Here is a 6,563-nt window from a genome sequence, read left to right as displayed (position 1 = left end):
GCCACTCCTACTCTCACACTCTGTGACTCCGTTTTTCAAATAAATAAATCTTTTAAAAAAAAGATGAATTTTTAAAAATATTGCTCCTGTGTATACAGAGACATCATCAGTTGTAAGTTTCAGAATTCGTGCTTCTTGCCTTGGTGGCATGAATGCAAGTTCTAGTGACCCCGCCAGTAACATGGGGAGGCCCTTGAAACCCTTTTTTTTTTTTTTTAGGATTTATTTTAATTATTTGAAAGGTAAAATTAGAGAGAGAGATGGAGACACACATACACAGATCTTCCATTCCCCGATTCACTCCTCAAATGACCTCAGTGGCCAGGACTGGGCTAGACCAAAGCTGAGACTGGAACTCCATCTGGGTTTCCCATGCGGGTACATGGACCAAAATGCTGAGCTAGCTTCTGCTGCTTTCCCAGGCCCACGAGGAAAGCTCGGAGGCGCAGCAGCAGGGACTGGAACCTGTGCTCCCAGGGGAGGCCAGCGGCACAGGTGGTGGCTTACACAGGAAGCCCTTGAAATGTTGACGTTCGATCCTTCACAGGCCCCATGGGACTGGCTGAGCTGTTGTAATTCAGAACTGGAGCAAGGTGGAATCATTAGGAGAGGTGTGAGGCAGAGGTAAGACCTGTGGCTGTGTGTGAGCTGAGCTGGGAAGCTGGACCGGTCCTGGCCTTGCTTTGCAGACTCGGGATTTAAATTGGAGGAGAATGGAGAAAGGGGTAAAACGGAGGCGGGAGGTCAGGAGCTCGCACCCCTGCTGTGGCGTTTGCACTTTCTCCAGTCCTGCGGGGACTCCAGGCCAAGGGGGCTGACTGCTCCGCTCTGTTCTGCCTGCTTTCCTGTGGGTGGGGACCTGTGCTGCGGCTGACGGCTGACACGGAGCGAAGCTGGGGCTGTGCCAGGCGGAGAGAAAACACCCGACCTTGCCTGTCCGCAGGAGCCTTTCTCCCCTGCAGCCTGCTCTCAGGCTTCCGGGGCTGCTGCTATGACTCAGGACCAACTCAGAAGGTGCTTCCGGGGTGGGGGCTGGCTGGTTCCACACTGGGACTCATGTTTACCCTGATGGTGTTTGCTTACTGCTTCCTGTGCCTCTGGGACTGTTGTAATGGAACACAAATACAACACCCAGTTCTAAAGAAATGCGTAGGGTGTGAGGAGAGTGGAATAAGCACTCAGAAACACTCTATGAGCAGCCAGCATTGTGGTATAGTAGGTTACTATGCCACTTACAATGCCAACATCCCATTTAAGTGCTGGTTCCAGTCTTGGCTGTTCCGCTTCTGATCCAGCTCCTTGCCAGTACACCTGGGAAAGCAGCGGAAGATGGCCAAAGTACCTGGACCCCTGCTACCCTCTTGGGACACCAGGATGGAGTTTCAGGCTCCCTGTCTTTGGCCTGGCAGTTGCAGCCATTTGGGGAGAGAACCAGCAGACGGAAGGTATGTCTCTCCTTCTCTCCCTGTCACTCTACCTTTCAAATAAATCATTATAAAGTGTTCTGTGAGAAATTCTAGAGTAAAATCTTTGTTTTCTGGTTTGGAAGTAGCGCAAAGAAAAAACATCTCCCATTCTTACAGAGTTAAAAGCAGAAAAGGGAACAGACAAGTTGGGGAAGTGACATTTCAGTTGAACTTCAGAAGAGAAGGAAGAGGTCCCTGGACAGAAAGCACAGCTTGGGGGAGAGCGTGGGCAAAGACGGAGAGCAGCTAGGGGCAGCAGGCGTGGAGGTGAGTGTGTGAGGCCCTTGCCAGCTCTCGGGTGAGATTGTTTTACGCCTGATTTAAGAAGTGAGATTTGCCGTTGGCAAAGGGGTCGGTGACTTGGGTGGCTTTACGGCATCTCCAGTCCTGAAGTTTGTCCTAAGCGTTGTGAAGACACTTCCTTTCGTTAAGGGGTTGGGAATCCCTGGCGGCGAGGAATCTCCCAACCCTCGGCGGTGTCTCAGAGGCGGGGAACATCCAGCCCGCAGGTCGGGTCAGGCCCACGACCTCATTCGTGCTGGCCCAGCAACCGCAGGCGAGACTCAAAACTCAATTTTACAGCAGGAGAATGTTTTTAGGTTGACAATTGATGTGTTATAAATATCCTGCAAGTGGTGGTATAAATGTCCAAGCGGTCTGCAGAAAAACTGCTGGGGCTGACCGACTGTGGGAGTGAGGGACCGGAATTTAGAAGTGGGGCCAGGATACATTCTGGGATTTATAGCAGGACAGCTGAGGTTCATGACTCCGGTGAACCTAGAACAGGGTTCCTCAGTGTTGACAATTGACATCTTGGGCCAGAGAGTTCTTTGCTGTCTGGCTGCCCTGTGCATTGGAGGATGCCGGGCTGTGCCCCTGGCCTGTATCCTGTAGATGCTAATAACGCCACCCCCACCCGCCCAGGATGTGAAGCTGAAAATGACACAGACAGTGCCACATGTGTGCTGAGTGCAGAAATGTCTCCATCTGAGAACCGCTGGGCTAGCAGCTGCGGCCCCCCGGGGGTCGGGACACGGAGCTGTGCTGACGCGGGACCCTCGGCTCTCTGGCCTCAGGCTGGCTGCGGGACTGAGAATGCTGCAGAAGAGTGGGCTCTGTATTCCTTTGACGTGTGTGGGTCTATTCTGGTGAGTTTTCAGAAGGTCTCTACTGTGAAGGTTAAGACTAAACCATGGCCGGCGCCGCGGCTCACTAATCCTCCGCCTGTGGTGCCGGTACTCCAGGTTCTAGTCCCAGTTGGGGCACCAGATTCTGTCCCGGTTGCTCCTCTTCAAGTCCAGCTCTCTGCTGTGGCCCAGGAAGGCAGTGGAGGATGGCCCAAGTGCTTGGGCCCTGCACCTGCTTGGGAGACCAGAAGGAAGCACCTGGCTCCTGGCTTCAGATCGGCGCAGCTCGCCAGCCGTAGCGGCCATTTGTGGGGGTGAACCAACGGAAGGAAGACCTTTCTCTTTGTCTCTCTCTCACACTGTCTAACTCTGCCTGTCCAAAAAAAAAAAAAAAATGACTAAACCATCGGGGCTGGCGCTGTGGCACAGCAGGTTAAAGCCCTGGCCTGTAGCACCAGCATCCCATGTGGGTGCCAGTTCAAGTCCCAGCTGCTCCACTTCCGATCCAGCTCTCTGCTATGGCCTGGGAAAGCAGTAGAATATGGTCCAAGTGGTTGGGCCCCTGCACCTACGTGGGAGACCTGGAAGAAGCTCCTGGCTTCAGCTCAGCTCAGCTCTGGCCATTGCAGCCATTTGGGGAGTGAACCAGTGGATGGAAGACCTCTCTCTCTCTGGCTCTCTGGCTCTACTTCTCTATGTAACTCTTTCAAATAAATAAAATAAATAGTTGAAAAAAGACTAAATCACCAGCCTTCAGGATGTTCTAGGGGCATGGGCACGGGCACTGTGCAGTGGGTTAAGCGCCACTGGAGAGAACCACATCTCGTATTAAAGTGTGGGTTCAAGTCGCAGCTCCTCCACTTCCAATGCAGCTCCCTGCTAATGCACCCGTGAAGGCAGCAGAGGATGACCTCAGCCCTTGGGTCTCTGAAACCACCATGGGCAACACAAACGCAGAGACAAAGAGAGATCTTCCTTTTACTGATTTACTCCCCAAGTGGCTGTATTAGCTAGGGCTGGACCAGCTGAAGCCAGGAGCCATGAACGCCTCCCAGATCTCATTACATGGGAGCCATGGACCCAAGCACTTGGGCCACACCTGCTATCCCCCATGTGCATTAGCAGGGAGGATACAGGATGCTGCTATTGCAAGTAGAGGCTTAACCCAGTGCTCCACGATGGTGCCCTGGCCCAGGAAATTCTTGTAACATTTTGTGAAGGTTAAAGAAATCCATGTGGAAAGAAAAATCCAACAGCATGGAAGGGGTAAAAGGAAAAACCCAAGGTGCTCATTATTGATATTTTCTTGTGGGTGCTTCCCGAAAATATGAATTATACACAAGTGAGCAGATACATGTATTCCTTTTTTATTTACACACAATATGTATTATGCATTTTTAGTACACATTTTTCATTGCCCAGTAAATCTCAGAGGTCTTTTGCTAGCAATGTACAGGGTTTTGTTTTATGAAAGAAGTGTTTTTTAGCAGCCTCTCGTGTAGCCCACCTTACACCATGCAGGCAGGGGTGTGAGGTAGGGGACATGAGTGTGGCATCAAACCTCTGATGGCTGAATGAGGCGGAGAGAGGTGAGTAACGGAGCCACAGCTCAGCCTCCACGCCCTGAAGCCAGCGCTGTCTCCCCACTGAGGTTCCCTGCCCCCAACAACCCTCAGAAGTGGAGAAGTTCGTCTCCATCCCTTCTGGCCTAGCCACGAGGCCACACTGCGTGGTCGCCAGGAGCAGACCAGCTGCAGGGTTTTCAGGGTTCTGTGAAGATGTGGAACAGAGAGCTCCTGGCTCTGCTGTCCCACTCCCCTTCCCTGAGATGGCGTCAGTGGGCGAGGCAGTCGGCCTGCCGGGTTACCATGGTGAGTGAGCTAGACCCCATTCGAAGGAACCCTGAGAACGTTCAGTCCTGTGAGTGATGGGGAGAGGGAGAAGGGCAACGTAGAACCACCCCTGCCCCGGATTTCTAAGACGTCTCATGTTGAAAGAGGCTCCTGCCAGACGGCTGCTGGTGGGGACCGGTGCCGGGACCACAGAGTAATCCGGGATTGCTAGCAGCTGGCTGTGGCCGTGGAAAAAGATGTCATGTGTTGGGCGGCTACGCCCCGAGCAGTGGGTGGGTGCCAGGCCCTGGCTGCTGGAGAGGAGGCAGCTCCAGGAGCCGTGGGGGCCCGGGGAGTCCACCACGGTGGAGGCGATGGCTGCAGAGCCGAGTGCAGCTGGCCCTCCCCAGCTTCCGCAGACAGCTCAGGACAAGGCACGTGGCAGGGACTCGGCCGTTTCTCTGGCATTTTCTTTCCACCCAGTGCTGTGCATTTGTTGGAGGTTTTCCCTTGACCTGAGATGATCCGCCCCCATGGCTCCCCTCACCTTTGCCATCCTGCTCCATTAATTCACTTAAAAAAAGATGGTTTTGAAAGGCAGAATACCGAAGAGAGAGCGCCTCCCTCTGCTGGTTCACTCCCCAGATGGCTGCAACAAGCCCAGACTGAAGCCAGGGACCAGGTTCTTCCCCTGGGTCTCCCATATGGGTATCATAGTCCCGAGGAGTTGGGCCATCTTCTGCTGCCTTCCCAGGCTCATTAAAAAGAGCTGAATGGGGGCTGGCGCCGTGGCTCACTTGGTTAATCCTCTGCCAGCGGCGCCGGCATCCCATATGGGAGCCGAGTTCTAGTCCCAGTTGCTCCTCTTCCAGTCCAGCTCTCTGCTGTGGCCTGGGAGTGCAGTGGAGGATGGGCCAAGTGCTTGGACCCCTGCACCCCTATGGGAGACCAGGAAGAAGCACCTGGCTCCTGGCTTCAGATTGGCACAGTGCCGGCTGTAGCGGCCATTTGGGGAGTGAACCAACAGAAGGAAGACTTTTCTCTCTGTCTCTCTCTCACACTGTCTATAACTCTACCTGTCAAATTAAAAAAAAAAAAAAAAAAAAAGCTGAATGGAACCTGGAGCAGCCAGGACTCAAACCAGTGCTCTGATATGGGATGTTGGTGTTGCAAGTGGCTGCACAACTGTCTGTGCCACAACCCCTCCCCCAGGATTTGTGCGCATTAAATAATCTTTGTCGGGGCCGGTGCTGTCTCATAGCTGGTAAAGCTGCCACCTGCAGTGCCAGTATCCCATGTGGGCACCAGTTCGAGTTCCGGCTGCTCTACTTCCAATTTAGCTCTCTGCTATGGCCTGGGAAAGCAGTAGAAGATGGCCCAAGCCCTTGGGCCCCTGCACCCACGTGGGAGACCCAGAAGAAACTCCTGGTTCCTGGCTTTGGAGCGCTGCAGCTCTGGCAACTGCGGCCAACTAGGGAGTGAACCAGTGGATGGAAGACCTCTCTCTCTCTCTGCCTCTGCTTCTCTGTAACTCTGCCTTTCAAATAAATAAATAAATAAATAAATATTTAACAACAAAAAAGAATCCATGTGATATTTAAATTTTAAAATGCAACATTGTTGCAGCACAGTGTGGCCTAAAAACCACTTGTCTTTTTTTTAAGAGATGTGAAATTTGGGGGTGTCTGAATGAGGTTTAATGGATGGGGACAGATAAACACAAAACAGGCAGGAGAGGAAGCTGGCTCAAAGGAGGAGCTCAGGGGACCACCACTGTGGTGCAGTGGGCTAAGCTGCTGCTGGCACGCCGGCATCCCATATGAGCGCCAGTTCGAGTCCCGGCTACTCTGCTTCCTACCTAACTCCCCGCTAATGTGCCTAGGAAGCAGCAGGTCATGATCAAGTACTTTGACCCTTGCCACCCTTGTGTGAGCTTCGGGCTCCTGGCTTCAGCCTGGCCCAGCCCTGGCTGTCGCACCCATTTGGGGAGTGAACCAGCGGATAGAAGATTCTCCCTCCGTCTCTCTCTGAAGCTCGGACTTTTAGAAAGGAGCTCAGAAGATTAAGGCTCAGCCGAGAAAGACTTGCTCACAGAAGCTCCCCTCACCCAGCAGATCCTGGTGCAAGGGCTTTTATTG

The 6,563-nt window shown here is 53.0% G+C and overlaps 1 long non-coding RNA gene across 1 annotated transcript; it reads left to right on the top strand.

Annotated features, from left to right (window-relative positions):
- The first annotated feature begins 1,588 nt into the window (after nucleotides 1-1,588).
- LOC149125808 (uncharacterized) lies at nucleotides 1,589-5,992 on the top strand. The gene is made up of 3 exons (XR_016210216.1): nucleotides 1,589-1,733; nucleotides 2,391-2,614; nucleotides 5,766-5,992. It is a non-coding gene; the product is annotated as an uncharacterized LOC149125808 (long non-coding RNA).
- The last annotated feature ends 571 nt before the right edge of the window (nucleotides 5,993-6,563 follow it).

This window comes from Oryctolagus cuniculus, chromosome 7, assembly GCF_051225735.1.
Source record: "Oryctolagus cuniculus isolate XC-2025 breed Fujian yellow rabbit chromosome 7, ASM5122573v1, whole genome shotgun sequence".
Classification (NCBI taxonomy): Eukaryota; Metazoa; Chordata; class Mammalia; order Lagomorpha; family Leporidae; genus Oryctolagus; species Oryctolagus cuniculus.
This window is presented reverse-complemented; position numbering and strand designations above follow the sequence as displayed.